The sequence below is a fragment of the Ochotona princeps genome, chromosome 3 (genome assembly GCF_030435755.1).
Source record: "Ochotona princeps isolate mOchPri1 chromosome 3, mOchPri1.hap1, whole genome shotgun sequence".
Lineage (NCBI taxonomy): Eukaryota > Metazoa > Chordata > Mammalia > Lagomorpha > Ochotonidae > Ochotona > Ochotona princeps.
Genome location: NC_080834.1, coordinates 45,113,022 through 45,131,206, shown reverse-complemented (window position 1 = coordinate 45,131,206; position 18,185 = coordinate 45,113,022).

Here is an 18,185-nt window from a genome sequence, read left to right as displayed (position 1 = left end):
GTATCCAGCTCAGGCTTACTGATTTTACTGGTTCTTCTCTCTGAGGATGTGCCTGACTTATTACTTAGACAATCTTGCTACAGTGTTCTTGATTTTTTCCCTCTTGGCTATCTGCACAGTTTACGACTGCTCACTACTATGCTTGTTGCTTCTTATCTGGTTGTTTTGGGATCCTATTCAACACACTTTCAGTTTGCAGTGACGCACTTTCACGCAAGGAACCCAGGGCTACCAACTTTTTCTGAACTCTGTTACAGCTAAGATTATATTATGGCCTTTCCTGTTGCTTCTCATTGCCTCTTCACAGCTTCTGGATGTCTTGTCACCGAGCCCTGCTTTCTGAGCTAAAGTGTCAGAACTTACATGTTACATGAATTATGAGTATGTCCTATCTTCTACTTCTGGCTACTTGCAAATCTCAAGGCATTTGCTTTTCTTTACTACAGGTTATTTTTCACAACTTAATGAAAACTAGAGAAAAAAATTCTTTATCCATATCCACATCAGAAGTTATCTCATTGACTTTTTTAACTCTATGTTGGAACTCGACTTCATATCAGTAAATGAATTAATTTCATTTACTATGAGAATGCATGCTTTATTCATGTGAAGGCATTGCTGCAGTGGACTTACTACTCCTAAGCACATTTTCCACACAAGGGAGTCATTACAGAATTTCAGATTGTGCATAGAGGTCAACAAAGAGCATATAAATAACTATAAATGTTGGACTAAAATTTGATTATTCTAATTTTGAGGCTCAGACTGCCTGCGTATTGCTTTTGTTTTGGAGGAATTTGCTTTTGATTCATGGAATTAAATTATGAATCTACTTAATATAATAATCTCTTATAATTGGATTTAATTTTCTTTTAGACATGTAAAATATAACTAATAGCAGCAAAATTATGTTTGCTAACATATAAAGCAAAGTGCCAAATGAATATTAATGACAATGAATTTAAGGGTTTAAAGATTTAGAAATCAGAATGATATCATTTTATCTACTATGCTATCCCAAGTTCCCAACACATTTTCAGTTCCAGAAAAAAGGCATTTGGATAGTACAATAGTCTTTAAACTTCTACATTTAAAGCAACTTTTCATATACAACTCCATGTGTACATGTGTTTGGAATAGAAAGAAAAAGAGAGGAATAATAAATTATTTTTTAAAAATCTCTCAAGAAATCTGAGACATGTTATATAAAATGATTATAATATACATTATAAATATTTTAAATGTTAATTGTGTCCAATTATTTACTAATGAACTTATTCATTTATCACTTAATTACCTTTTGTTATGTCAAATATGTTTCTGGACATACAATAAATTATGGGAAAATTTGCTGACATTTTTAAATCCCCCACACATGTCCTTCAGATAAAATTGCTATGTAGCAGAAATAGCATTTGATTAGTATACTCAGAAAAGTGAAATTAGATTCGGTTTATGGCAGAAGAAATATTCAAAATATGAAAGTTATTTGTCATTTTTATGCTTTCCAATTTTCTCATAAGACATAAGTCTAAGGACTCTATATCTATTAATATTGCAATTTCTAATTATCCATTTTTGCCAAGAGAAGAAAAAAGCACTTTTATTATATTTGACAGTTAGCAAGTTAGATATTTACATTGAAAAATAGCATCTGTTCATTTTTTTCAGAAGAAAGTTATACTTTTTTATTAGTTGTGCCATGTATAAATTTCTCTTATGTTGTATTTATTATGTCTTACATTTGATGCTTAATTTTAGTGTTTTTACAGACTTTCTGTTTGAATAAATAAAATTAATTTTAAAAGCTTCTCTTAAAATAAGTATAACCCCCCCTTTAATTTTTGCTTTAAAAGGTATTATATACCATGCTGTAGGACATTTTGTGTATTGAATGATAAATGTATAACATAAGTAAGATAGTGTACCACGGGCCAATTCTGGTATGAACAACTCAGGTATCTCATTAACATATTTGTACAACTTCAGTTGAAAACAGACCATTAATAGTTAATTTTGTTTTATATTGACACAATATTTCTGGAATATTTATCATATTTCTTCAGATTCTTAGTTTAATGAAGTTTACCAATTCCATCAAGTCCCATGATCCTTTAGAGTTGCACTGGGATATCCCTAGTATTATTGTACACAATGAAATGATTCGCTTTGCATCCAAGATTTTTAATATCGATTTGCTCGGTTTTAATGTCACAAAAACACACATACACATAGCTAGTGCTTTATTTAAATATGAAAAATATGACTGAATGTTACAATGTAACTTTAAATCAATAACGAATATGTCATTTTGCATTGTAAATGCTTTAAATAAATCCACAATTATTCAAGACATAATTGATCATCTATCATATAGTAAATAAAAGTTTTTAAAATTTTTAAATCTAATTTTTAACTTAATTTGAAATGTGGGGGGAGGGCTCATGATAGAGAAATCTTCACTTGCTGGTCAATTCCTGAATGTTTGTAACAGTCAAGGCTGGGCCAACTGAAGTCAAGTATCTGGAAGATTTCATGCTATTTTCCCAACCAGAACAGGCACATACTAGATTAGCATAACCTGTATGAACAGAACATAGTGTGAAACGCTGATAATGATCTCGGTCTCTATAAAGCAACATAGAGTCTTCAAAATATGAAACAAGAACTAAGATAAAATTCACAGTGAAACTTTAGTGAAGCAATGTTTATCATGGATGCTTTGTGCAGATGATATTGAGAAAAACAAATGAGCAGTTCAGAAATGGATGGTGGATGATTTACTTGTTTTGAGGGCCTAAGACAATACTGAAGATGAATACTAATATGAAGACTATGTGTATCCATTTGAGAGAAAAATGTTTTATTCTATCCATGGCCTAACCAAAAGACTGATAATAGTAGATACACCATAGAAATCTCAATTGGTTTAGATTATGTAACTCTGAAAAATTAAAGTGAAGCAAGCTGTGCCGTGGGCTACAGAAATAAGCAGATCTTTAAAATGAAATTGCTAACAGTCAGTTCTTCAATGGGATGAAACACTGTTGGACCAGTGCATTCCTTAAAGCAGTACAATCAAACTTCCAAGGTGTGGAAGTGATCTAATGAAGTATAATGTGGCCAGTTAAAGAGAAAAGTTTTGACTTTTTTTTAATGTGATATTCAATGTTTTTTCTTATTGGCTTTATGAATGACAGTAAAACACTCATCTTTACTAAGAAGAATATCTTGAGAAATTCAGCCAAATATGTAACAAAAACATTTTATGGCAACATCACCAGACTTCTCCATGATAATGCACATATTTATTCATAATATCAAACATAAACAAAGTATGAGTTTAAATGGAAATTTATTATGCATATATCTCATGGTCTCGATGTGGAAATTTATGACATATCTTTGTTTTCAATAAAATTTTTAAAGGATCATTTTTTGTCACTTAATAATGTAAATAAACTATGCTACTGACATAGTGCAACTACTGCATAGGACTGCTGCATTGAATTGTAGTTCTTAAAAATAAATCAAACACTTTTCCCATGCAAGTAAAATATGTTAAAGAAACTATTTATTTTTCAATAAGGAAAATTTCAGTAAATTCTAAGCAGATGAAGTAAATATTCACCCACTTCAATTTAACAAACCTGGACAGAGCTAATATCTTAAAACAAAATAAGTCATGAAAATTAAAATGCACATACACACACACATACACACACACACACAAACTGAAAGTCTTTCCCAAGTAATACAAATGAAAATGAAAAGGAAATTATAATTCCAATTTCTCTTGGTGTATAACTAAAGTAGCCATCACAAAAAAATATAATTTATGAATGAAAAACATCACCAGTATGATTTTCATCTACCACTCATGTAATGTCTTAAGTAACAGAATAACATTTAAGAGACACCATAAATATGATTTAAAATGCTCAATCAGAGACAAGTTCAAGCTTCATGTTAGGGCATGTTAGACGGTACATGGCTGAGCTAATCTCTAGGTTTTGGAGCTAACTTGCCAACAGGAAGATGTGGCACTTGGTGAGTCTTACAATAGAAGCTCTAAACTAGAACACACACAAGAGCAAAAAAATGTATAACCTGAGTGAACAGGAATCTATTGGGCAGTGGAAAATTAGCGTATAAATTAGAATACTATTTGAAGATAACGTCTGAAACTCTGTATCAGCTGACAGATAATAGTGGATAGGCATGAAAGCTGAATTGTTAAGGCATAACTTTGGTAGTGACCAAGAACTCATCTATCCATCTTTTGTGCAAGCATTGGAATCCCAAAAAGCCTTTTGTCATTTTAAGGCAAAAGTACATGATTCTATGTAGAGAAACCTAAGTAATTTTAATGAAATAAATAGATACATAAATGCATACATATTACTAAGAATCAATTCTAGAAACTCCCATATGGAAACAGAAAATCACATACTAAACATTGCACAACACTTTCTTCCCATGCTAAGTGTAACTTCTCTATATTGTATTCTTCAGTACTCACATGGGGAAAAAAATGATAATGAAGTCTTCCTTACATCTCATGATCTTTTCCTTCAATACAGATACATTTCTACCTTTTATTTTTAAAAATTATTTATATAACTACATTATGTTTTATTATTTATTTATTTATTATCATCTTATGATACAGTTCCATAGGCTTCTGGGATTTCCCTTATCCTCTCCCCACTCCCTCCCACTGAGTTCCTCTATATCGTTACTATGGCATATTTCTTCATACAAAATCATATGTCCATCATTGTGGGTACACACAGCAGCAGAGAGTCCAGCATCCTATTGTCAAGATATAGTAAACAGTTTCATTGTAAGTCCATCTTTATCTGGAAGTAGAGATGCATACTGCATTGTATCCTCATATCTGGATAAGTTAGTCTCCATTTCACAGTTACTGTACATCCCATTAAATGAAATGTCACAGTACAAAATCAACAATAGAAAGAAAAATAGAAATTTACAATGCCATGAAGTTAAATTGCATGTTACTAGATATGACAGTCTAGTATATTATGTTAAAGTAAGCAATTAGTTTTTTGAAAGTGTTTTTAGGTTTGTGTGTCTTCTACACCAGATGAATTAAAGTAAGATATACCAATCTGCAAAGTAATATGCTATGAAACTGTATTTATTATTCACATAAGTAATGTTTTATAAACATGTCCATGTGTGAGCCCAGTGTTTTGTACACTATGAAAAAAGCATTAATTACTGAAATGCAGACAGTTGTGAACACTCTTTTTTTTCCTTTGATCAAGTTCTCTTCTCATTGCTAGATTGCTTGTAAATATATGGAGGAATTCAAACCCACACCAAAATAGAAATCAACTGGATCTTATTAGAGTGAAAAACAAACAAATAAAAAATTCTGCAAATATATTGTTTCAAGGACCAGTTAAAAAGAAAATGTGGGGATGCACCATGTTCATTGAATTTTCTTCTGGAATTCATTTTATAAATAAAGTTCAAAACAGCATATGTACCACATTTTTTTCTTATAGAAGAGTGGTCCAGTTTTCACATACGAAATTTTCCTGCTGTTAAATTAGAATGCATAAAGTCTTTCCTCAGGAATTAATTTCCACAAAAATATTTCAGGAAGATTAAAGATCTGATGCATGCTCAAGGAATTCATGTCTACTGATGTTTTTTTCCTTTGGGAAGTTTTTATTTGAGAAGGTGCATATTTTTTGAATTGTGATATAATGTCAAATCCACAAGATTTAGTTTCATATATTTTATCCAACTGTGATCTTTAGTCAAATTCCAACAATCCATTAGGATTAATCATCTATCCATTTAAGAATTGAATAGTACTGTTCTGTCTGTCTGTCTCCATCTCATCAATGTTGATGCCTACACAATCAAAAGAATATACAAAATGGAGGAAGGTTCAAAAAAGGAAAGAGAGAGAGATGACTAGTGGATGCTACTTACATGTCATGTATTCTACTAAAATATTCTCTATTATTTTTGTACAAATTAACATCTTATACAAAATAAGAAAATAACTCACAAGAAGATATTCCCTTTAGAAATGTAGGAAATTGTTTATTTAAAATATAAATACAATTACTCAGCTTATGGGGAAACCATGGATAAATTCCAGTATGCCTGAAGAAGTTTACATGATAGCAGATTGAATATGCTTGCAAATTTAGCAATCATAACATTCTAAGCTATTAACCCCATAGCAAGATATTTGTCATGGCAGGTTAGAATTTCCTATTGAAAATGCAACAAAGCAAAAATAAACAAAACAAAACAAAGGAATCCTTAATGAGGAGGGCCCCAAGATGGTTGAACAGGAAAAACATAAATTAATTTTAACTATGGGGAGATAGCATAAGAAATGTGGAGTAACTGTTCCCAGAGAAAGCTGCAGAGAAACATGCAGGGAAAATTCACATAAAGAGAAACACCAAGGATCAATGCAGACAAAACAATCATGTGTCAGCAAGCCCATAGCTAAGATCTAGAACAGATACCTTCTTTTTGAGGTGAGCTGAGAGGAGACTGTGACAACCCATCTCACTGTTGGTATTGCTTCAGGGAGACCCTTGCAGACCACACTGACAATGAGTCAGGCGTGAGATACTAGCAGAAGGCAGGGTACTCCCCTACTCCTATAAAGGGAGAGAGCACATTTCTTTCTCCCTACCTTCCTAAAGGGGAGCCTGACAACCAGCACTGAAAATTGTTGTCTTAATAATTTACATGGAATTGAAGGAGTTTTTCAAAAGGATAAATTTGACTTTAATTAAGTAGTGCTGGGAAGGGGCTGGACACTACTTAGTTTTTTAGGAGCTCTATTCTTTCAACTGTGTCACAGGTGTCCAGATTCAAACTGCAAAAGCAGAGTACCAGCAGAAAGCTGGCTTTAGGAACACTTACTTTGTTTTCTTGGATGGGGCAGGCTTGCAGGACTGGGAATGAGTCCTATGGCACTGAGGAAGCATTGTGAGCTGTCATGTAGAATTCTGTGCCACGTAAATTATGGGTTAGACTGGGGTATCTTGAACAACCACTGTGTCAGAATCTGAAGGATCTGAATTCCCCAGGTCCTGATTTAGATCACTGCTCAGGACTCCATGACAAAACTGAGGACTGCCCAGATGTGTGTGTGTGTGTGTGTGTGTGTGTGTGTGCGTGTGTGTGTGTGTGTGTGGTGTGTCTGAGGAGATGGAATGTTTGTAGCCACCGTGGTCTAACCTAGACATTAATCACATTGGCAGGGAAGAGATGAGGTTGTGATCATGCCAACAAATGTAATCGTATCATCTCCTTATTGACAGCAGAGGAGAAGAGAACGCATTCAACCACAGAGGCAAGGTATACTCCAAAGAGAAAGTCATAAGAGGAGAAAAGCAAGTGTTTTATAAATGCCTAAATAAATGAGGGAAAGGAAGGACATGAACCAGGAAAACATAACTCCACAAAAGGAAAAATATAACAACACTTAAACATTAAAATATAAAGATCAAAGAATGCTTAAAAAGCCTAAAAAGGAAATAAAAAATCGATCCTAAGCTTACTTAAAACTACAAAGAAAAATCTAAACATGACACATGTATGCGTATTTGCACATATGATTAATTATATGGATATACACATGTACAAATCCATACATGTGCACATACAGTTATGCATTTATATGTGTATGTGAATTCATGTATGCATGCAAATATATATGCATAGATGTGGATGCATGCATGTGTGTATATGTAAAGATATCTATACACGTGTATAACACACTTATGTGTGAACTTGGATAATATGTATATAAATATATATGCAACATTGATTACCACTCAGCCTTAAATCAACTCAAAAGAAATCCTAACAACATGGGTCAATCATTTTTTTCAATATATATTTATATGCGCACATATACATGTATATACAAAATATATGTATACATGTATGTGTATTGATTACAAATGTATGCATGTATGTGAACATATTTGCATATATGTGTGGATGGATATAGATACATAGTGAATTACTGCTAACCCATAAATAAGCTCAAAATTAATCAAACACCTGAAACTGAAATTTATTTTTAAGTTTTTAAAACTGTGATTATTACTGTCCATGATTCAGTTTTGTAAGCATAAGGATTTCCACCTTCTTCCCTTCAAATTTTTCTCTCTCAACATTTCCTCCTGTATTATTACAGTGGTATAGTACTTCAGTAGCAGTTCTAAGTTTAACATTCTGCTATTCAAGTGTATCATTGATTGTAGTTATAAGCAATGATAGAAGATCTGATATCAAATAATTAAGGTATATTGAATGGTTTCATTAGGAGTACCATTTTGTTTGAGAATATAGATGCATACGACAATGCATCTTCACTTCCCAGTTTGCTAATCTCCAGTATACAATATAACTATGAGAATATAGTTGATCTAGTCCCATTTGTTTATTTTGACTTTAACTGCCTTTGCTTTTGGTAACTTTCCTAGAAAGTCTTTACAAATGCCTTTATGTTGTAGAGTGCTTCCTAGGTTTCCTCTAACCATTTGATGGTTTCTGGGTGCAGATTCAGGTCATTGCTCCATTTAGAGCTGGTTTTGTATAAGGCAATAGGTGGGCGTCTTGCATCTGATCTTTGCAGACTGCTATCCAATTGTCCCAACAGCATTTGTTGAAGAGACTGAACTTTTTCCCTGGGTTATTTTCAGTTCTGTTGTTGAAGATTAGTTGGATGTACATGCTTAGGCTCATTTCTGGTGTTTCTCTTCTATTCCATTGATCTTTTCTGGTTTTATACTAATGCAAGACTGTTTTTACTGCCAATGACCTACAGTATATCTTGAGGTCTAGAATTGTGATTCCTCCTGCTTGATTTTTATTCTTCAAAAAAACTTTGACTATTTGTTGGTTTGTGTGTGTGTGTGTGTGTGCTTCCACATGAATTTTTGTTATCTCTCTATCTTCTCTATCTCTGAGAAGAATGTTGTTGATTTGGATCACATTCAAACTGTGTATTATGTTTGCCAATATTGACATTTGGATGATGCTAATTCAACTAACCCAGGTGCATGTAAATTGCTCCATCTTTTATCTTTTAAATATTTTGTAATTCTCATCATAGAGGTGTTTTAAGTGCGTCTGTAGGTTTCCAAGTTATTTAACATTCTTCGCTATTTTGAAAGGGACTGTACTTAGAAGTACTTCCTCAGCATTAGTTGTTTGTATATATTCAGGCCATTGATTCATGTTCATTGACTCTCTACCTTGTCATCTTGCCAAACAAAGTTCTAGCAGACTCCTTATTGAGTGTTCTGATTTCTTACACATATTATCATGTCATCTGCAAACAGGAATAATTTGACTTCCTCCTTTCCAATTTGAGTTCATTTATTTTATTCTTCCCTAATAGCTGTAACAAGGACTATAATGTTACTTGTTGTTCTTGCTCTGTGTTTCTGCTTTGCTTTATATTTTTGTATAATTTTTAACAGGAAGAAGCAGATGAGCTGTCACAGTGCCTTTCAATGCTACATTTAATAGCAATGGTGAAAGTAGACAGACTTGCCTAGGTTCAAATCTTTTTTTTAAGCTTTTTTTTTTTATTGCAAAGCCATGTATACAAAGAGGAGGAGAGACAGAGTGGAAGATCTTCCATCAGATGGTTCACTCACCAAGTGACCGCAACGGCTGGTGCTGAGCCAATCCGAAGCCAGGAGCCAGGAGCTTTTCCGGATGCAGGGTCCCAAGGCTTTGGGCCATCCTCGACTGCTTTCCCAGGCCACAAGCAGGGAGCTGGATGGGAAGCAGGGCTACCAGTATTAAAACTGTCGCCCATATGGGATCCTGGTGCATTCAAGGCAAGAATTTTTTTTTCTAATGCAAATGATACGCTGCGTTTGTAGTCAAAGGAGGAATTCTTGAGGGAGGAAAGGAAGCAGGGAGCATCTGGAAAGAATATGGGAAATAAAGGTAGGTTTCAGAGCAAGTGTGGTCTCAGCCTGATTGCTCTGCAAATTCGGGGAGTGTAAATTGCACACAGCAGTTGTCTCAACCAAAGTTAAGATGGCTGCCATTGCCTATGTGAAACTTTTTCCTGGGCAGGAATAAGGAACATTTGCTGTCATGGCTATAAGCCAGGGGCAGTCCTTTAGAGAAAGATGCAGGCTTGGACCATTAGCAGCAGCCAACACTGATAGCTAGAGATGCTGCATGCAACCTCTGGGGAAAACATCCCTGCATGTGGCACTGGTATCATTTGCTTCACCAATTTGGGAGTTGCTACATGTATTAAACTGGTTTATTTATTTGAAAGGCATAGCTACAGAGAGAAAGAGAGGGAGTGAGAGTCAGAAAGAGATTTAAGCACTGCACTATCGCGCTGAGCCCTAGGTTCAAATCTTAGTGAGAATTAGTCAAGTTTGTGTCCATTTTCTATGATGCTTGTATAGGGTTTTTATATAATACATTGATTGTGCTGTAGAATGTTCCTTCAACATTCAGCTTGCTTAGGGGCTTTAGCATGAAGTTGTGTTTGGATTATACCAAATGTCTTCTATGCATCTATTGAGATGATATGTATTTTTCCCTTCATTTTGTTGATGGGATGTATGACGTTGATTGAGCTGCATATGTTAAACCATCCCTGCATGCTAGGGATATAATTCACCTGGTTTGTGTGAGATTTTTCAGATGCATTGTTGAATTCTGCTTTCTATTATTTTGTTAAGGATTTTTGCATCTATATTCACCAAGGATATTGGTCTGCAGTATTCGTTCCAATTGAACCTCTATCTAATTTTGGTATTAACGTGATGTTGGCTTCATAGGAAGATTTTGGAATGACTCTCTTACTTTCCGCTAGCTTGTGCAGGGTTGGTGAAAATGTTTCTTGAAATATTTGGTAGAATTCTGCAGTGAAGCCATCTGGTCCAGGGCTTTCCTCAGGTGGGTGTGATTTAATTACTGATTCAATCTCCGTCCTTGTTAAAGGTCTATTTAGATTTATAATTACCTCTTGGTTCAGTTTGGGTAAATTGCAGGTGTCCAGAAATCTATCTTCATCTAGGTTTTCTAATTTGTTGGCATATGATTGTTTATAAAAGTTCCTGATCAGTCTAGGTACGTCTGGGGATCTGTAGTTATATTTCCTTTTCCACCTCTGATTTTGATTTGTCTTCTTCCTCTTATTTTATTTGATTAGTTGGGCTGATGGTTTATCTATTTTATTGATTTTCTAATAGAAACAGCTCTTTAATCCATTGATCTATATTGTTATCTTTATTTGGTTTGTTGCCTCCCGTGTTTTGATGGATTTTTTATTCGTTTTGTTTTGTTTTGTTTTTCTTACTAGACGTTGGGTTTTTGTTGTTGTAGCTCCTTCAGATGTGTAGTTGCTCACTTATCTGGTGCCTTTCTAGATAATTGACATTATTTACATAGATACTATTTGCAATGAACTTTCACTGTTACCCCAGAGGTGGGAGTGGTTGTGAAAATACTCAAAATGGCCCCTGATGTGCCACCTGTGGTTATGGTGGGGCCTGGGTTGCAAACAACATTCCTGCTCCCATTTCTATCCACAAGGACTCCATTGCTTCGTTTTGGCTTGTGATCAGAGGAGGTGTCATATCCCCATCACCACCAAATCAATAGTTAGAATTACCTCCACAACCCCAGTGGTGTCCACTTTCCACTTGTCTGTCAGTGGAGCTCCATTCTCCATTAGGCATCTGTCTACTGCATCAAATCTCCACTCTCAGACCACCTGGGGTGGTGCCCACTCTGCTTCTCTGCCAATCCTTCTCCATCTGCTGTATTGTGTTCTTACCCTATCATTACCTGAATTTTATTTTAAAACTAAAATTTCTAAAACAAACAACAAAAAAAAAACAAATCAATAAATAACAGAAAATATGTTTCAGTCATGTCTGATCCACTTCTGATCCAGCTCCTTGATGAAGGCATGGGAAAGCAGCAGAAAATGGCCTCAGTGATTGGGCCCCTGCATTCATGTCAAAGACTCTGAAGAAGGTCCTGGATCCTGCTTGTTACAGAATTTGGGGAGTAAACCAGCAGATGAAAGGTTTCTCTCTGTCTCTCTTCTGTTGTAACTCTATAGGCAGATGTACAGAGCAAAAGAGAGACAAGAAGAAATTTCCTACCTGCTGATTCACTCCCCATATGGCCACAACAGCCAGACGTGAGCCAACCAGAAGCCAGGACCTTTTTCTAGGTCTCCCATGTTGGTGCAGATTTGCACCATCCTCTACTGCTTTCCCAGCCCATAGCCAGGGAGCTGGATGGGAACTGAAGCAGCTGGGATATAAAAAAATTTTGCACACTAATACTATTGAGTTGTTTCCAAAATTGACTTTTGGTAAAGTACAAAATACCATTTTTTCTATTAGTAAATTTAGTTTTGTATGAAGATAAGGATAATCATGGTTAGATTATTTCTAATATTCTAATATTCTAATATTGCCCTAGGAAGAGCAGATTTGCAATATAGCAGCTTAGGTCTTTTCTATGGTGTTAAGCTATAAATAGTTGGAAGATGTCTCCCAAGTGCTAAGTCAGAGCAGAATTAAATAAGAAAGCTCTCTTCACATTCCTAAATCCATTCTATATAGCAATATCACTGACGTTGCCTCATGAATCCTCCTGGCATGGTCATTGCACACATGTCTGGGGAATATACCAACTTTTCTTATGCACCATGTAGCGACTCAGTAGACAATTCTCTTAACATGAGGAAACTTGAATGGAAATTTACTGTTTCAAATGTGCTTTGCCTTCACTCTAACAACCACAAAATGATACATTAAATAACTCATGTTTCATGCTTTACAAGTTATATAGTAACTGTGAACTCCCTACTCAACCCATAAGGTGATATTGTATGGCTTATGTTCTAATAACTAACAGACCAAACATAAGAAAAATTAAAAGCTTATTTAAACTGTCAGTTATAAAGTCAATATTGACACCCACCCCAGGTAAAATGCTGCTTCTGTCTGGCTAGTAAAAAACTGTGATTTCAGTGAAACCTTAAAGTTTAAAAGGACACTTCATTGCCTGAGATAATCAGTTGCTTTCTAACATGGACTAAGACATCCAGATAAAGGCTAAACAGGATTCTTTCCTCCAATAATGTTTAATAAGGAAATTAGAAGTTTATGACTTAGGTTTATTCTTCAATGCACCTAAATTTTGAGACACATGACATTTGATAACTTACATTGCTGATATTTAAGGAAAAAGTTTATAAAAGCTTTGCTTACCTAGTTCTGTTTCGTAGAGGAAAGAAAAAAAGGATAAAGATGTACCCTCAGGAATTAGAAGACAGCAAAAACGGTATGAATATTAAATTGGGTACTAATTTTAATATGACCAGGATGTGGATAATTGTGTTTTTCATATTAAGAAGTAAATTTCCTGTAACACAACAAAATGTTTAATTAATATCTAATTTAGATTTAAGGTAAATATTAGTTGCATAATTTCTAATTTACAGCATATGAAAGGATTGGAGTTCACTTCTCATCAATGGATGCAACATCAAGTTTCATTTTTCTCTGTGTGTTAGGAGTAGGTAGATATCTAGTCCCTATCAAACTGTGCCAGAGATGATCTTTTGAACTCAGATTAGAGGAAACAGAATTGTCCGTTTGCCTCTATATGAAGGCAGGCCAAAAATTTTAAAAATTTTGTTTTGATATTAAGAGCTTTACAAATGTTGCTCCTGTGATAATGCTTTATGAGAAATAAATAGGCAATTTCTCCCCCAGTCTCATAAACCTGGATTCTCCCCCTCTCCACCAAGTGTACACTCATCTCCCTTACCCCTTTTTGTCTAATTTTAGGGAATAAAAGTTTGATTTAATTATTTTTCTAGAAAGTTATTCAAATCTTTCTATCTCTGATTTCAAAACCACTGGTTTATTGTTCACTACTTAAAATTAAGATTTCATCAATTAGGATACTACTCTGAGAACTCACTTCTGTAGGACAGCAGAAAGAGGTTTTTTGAGAGGGTAATTGTCCTTAAACATAACAGTACATTCTTATTTTATGAAGACAAAGGCTTACGTAGGCTCTTGCCTCATAGCTACCTTATTTTAGATAGAGACATCTCTGTAGCTGTAATAAAGGTGGTTATTTGCAGCTCTGCTTAGGCATTTGGTAGTCAGGTTATCTTCTTTTGGATGAGATTTCCATGTGCATTTAGCAACCTGAGGAATGGAACACAAACCAATTCTTTTAATCTTGGTCACCTCTATTTGATGAGTGTCTGACCATGGACAAAATATTGTTTGGTTAACACTCTGGAGAGCAGGACACTTTATTGGCTGTTCCCTACAGAATCCTTCAAACTTGAGTGACCCCCCAAAGAAAATATAGAAACTTAAGGTCTAGGCAAGCTCTTTTACCGAAGAAGAGAGCAATAGCCCTTTTTGTTTGATGGGACATGGAATAGAATGAACAGCCTTTCATTTTCAAAATATCTTTCTCAAAACATTTTCACCATATGATTTTTAAAATGTCAACTGAATGAAAGGGTGTTCCAAAATCAGGAAACAGATTCAAACTTCCCTTGTAAAACTTGATACATATTTATTTACTCCTTCTGTAGTCTCATAAATGATAGCAACCTCTCACTAGAATTTCACACAGCAAAGACAGAACATATGCATCAAATCAAAAAAATGATTTTTCTCATATTTTAAAACTGTTTATCTGTATTGAAAGGGAAAGGCAGAAAGTTAGAAACTTTCCAGCTGCTGGTCCCTAGATGACTGAAGCATTCAGAGATGGACTAGGCTAAAGTCTGGAGCATGAGACGGAATTGGTATCCTACTGTGTTGTAGATACCCCATTACTTGGATGATCACCTAGGGCTTCTAATGATACACAGTGACAGGAACTAGATTTGGAACTGGAGCAAATATTCCAATCCAAAATTCTGGTGACGGACACAACCTCTCAAGTGACATCTTAAATGTTGTACAATGTATCACTTCATTTTACTATCTCTTGAGATATCATAGACCACCATAGAACTTTGCTTATAAATATGAAAATCTGATAGGAAATATATGTAAAGATTATCTGAAGTCTCTTCCAGTCTCTTCAATAAGAAGGATAATTCAATGTTGAATCTTGATCTCATCTATAAATATTAAAACAAACTATGTGCAGATCATTGTTAAAAATAATATTTAGCATTAAGGAATTGGAAGTTTCCAAAGTATTTTGGAAGAGTTCTTCTTGATTGTGATAGCTGAAAATACTGGACCTCAATTACCTGTAGAAACAAAATTATTTTCTTATCTAGAAACAGATGACAAAAATTAGTATGAATGTCTAGATTTCCATGTAGCTACCCATAGAACACACTGAAGAATAGCGATTTTCAAAGCCTCTTTTCAGTAGAGCCTAACCTAGAAATGAGAATTCCATTACGATTAACCTATGTTTCCAGGAAAAAAGAGTTGAGTGTGAATGGTGCCTGATAAACACCAGATATCCATAGCCAAATATGTACACAGAATTGTAATTGCTAGAATCTAACAAAGATTGTGATTAATATCTTAAAATTAAGGGACTATAGTGAAAATTAATTACACACTGAAAAATACATGTGATCTCACAAAAGTATTCTTAATATCATGATGTATCTGGCAGCACTATAGAATTAACTTAAGGAAACCTATGTGTTTCTGTTTAAAGGATAATTGGTGAGTTTAACCTAGTGTTTTCCAGAATGCTTGAGCTGAATTAACCAATTGCCCAAGCAACTTACAATTGCCACTGAAAAATGACCTTCAGTGAAAACCCATTATCAAATTGATGTTTTGGAAAGCTAAGATATGATGTTAAAAGAGGGTATTGTTACAGACTTAAATGTATCATTTTGACATTTTTGATACAAACACTTCAGCAAGGATCTCATGTAACAGTCAATAAAATGTCTTAGTAGAAAATGACACGAAAACATGCCCCCAGGTTCCTCTGTGCTTATAATGGGTGTCTCTAAACAAGCAACAGAGCAGACATTGTTCAAAGTGGACCACACTAACAATCGGTGTAACAGAGGGACTCTTAACAGTTTGTTTCACTCCACACTTCATTAACTGCCTCACTAGAAAGCAGCTAGAGTTTCACTGACATACTTCAAGGTACAATTCCACACTGTTTATTTACGTACATTCACTCACAGGCACATGACAAATAATATTAAACAACTGAGCCTTCCTGATTTATAAAAGCTATTGTCATGAAAGTAGGAACATTTTGTGTTTGTGTTCTCTTATGGATACGTTAAACCCAAAGGATTAAGTCAACTGTAAGATACGATTTGCTGCTCTCTCCACAATGGTGCAGGAACCCAGATTTCTTACAAGGTTATAACCTCATTGTGCCTTTAAAAAGTGGGAAATGAACTGTCACATCCAAAGTATGTTTCTTTTGAGCAACTACTACCCTTCTTTTCAGAAACCATGCAAACATGTCTGACAGAGCATTGATTCTGTCGGATTTTAAACATTTTTACTTACCAAGAGCAATATTTTTAGAATATGGCTTCAGAAAAGCACATAATGAAAGTTACAATAGTGTGTGATTTGAAGCTATACTTTCAACTGATAGCAATTTTAAGTGGAGTAAATAACTTAAAAAAATTTCTAAATACCACATGTTTGCTCTAATATAAGACAACTTCCATCAAAACTCTCAATCCTAACATGGCTAGGAGTTGTTTTGTTCACCTTCTTTTGGAATGGCTCTTTCTTGTTTCAATTTGCAGTTTTATAGTGTCAAATCTAATTATTTTTGTTGTAAATCATATTTTTGCACTTCCTAGTTATTTGTATCTTTCCCAATAAGTTCTTGTGATTCACTAATTGATTTTCACCTGTTGTGGTCTGTGGAGTATTTTCACCCTGTTGTGGACTGTGCTCATTGGTTCTGTATTTTAGGGGGTATAAAATAAAAGTGTATCGGGGACTGATATGCTCAGATATGGAGACAAACTGCTGCATGTCACTATGCATACAGACCAAAGACGAACTCTCAGTAAAAGAATTGAATATATCCTAATAGTAAGATGATGAACTCTCTGACAATGTCTGTGTTGTCAGGAAATAGCTCAATAACAGCATCATGGATTTGTGAGTGTTCATGAAAGCGTAAACCTAGAGGGGAAATCAATGGAGGGTTGAGGGAAGGAACCTAAGTGACCCCAGAGCCTATGGAACCATACCAGAAACCAAAATAAAGTATGTATTTTTAAAAAGTTTCTAAATACAGTATCGTCTTTTTTTCTTTGATCCACAAGTTTTGTTTGTACTTTTCTGCTGTAATTTCCACAATTTATTTCCAGCTTGTCTTTTTTTTTTTTTTCTGTGAACTAACCCCTTATGAAAGTGGGGAATTTGTCCATGTTTAATGTACTGATTTAGATTTTCCACAATACCAGAACCAGTTCAGCTACTAGGATATTTGTTGAATGCGTGTGCATGCATATAAATTCTTTTTTTTTTTTTAAGATTTATTATTATTGGAAAGCTGGATATACAGAGAGGAGAGACAGAGAGGAAGATCTTGCATCCGATGTTTCACTCCCCAAGTGAGCCGGAACGGGCCAGTGCACGCCGATCCCATCCCGGGAACCAGGAACCTCTTCCAGGTCTCCCACGCGGGTGCAGGGTCCCAAAGCTTTGGGCCGGCCTCGACTGCTTTCCCAGGCCACAAGCAGGGAGCTGGGTGAGAAGTGGAGCTGCCGGGATTAGAACCGGCACCCATATGGGATCCCGGTGCGTTCAAGGCGAGGACTTTAGCCGCTAGGCCACGCCACCGGGCCCTATATTTTTCCTTTTGTGGAGTTATGTTGTTTTCCTGGTTCATGTCCTTCCTTTCCCTCATTTATTTAGGCATTTATAAAACACTTGCTTGGGCCCACATATACATTCTTACAGATGTTCACAGATGTGTGCGATCTATATTTTAATCAATAGTAATAGGTAGGCAGGTAAGAGGTAGTTAAATAGTTTTTAAATAAGGAATTAGGTCTAATGATTACAGAGATTGATAAGTCCAGACCCTATTCTTAGTCCTATTCTTAGCCTGAAAATGGGGAAGGCCTATCTTTCATGTTAGAGATCATCAGAAAG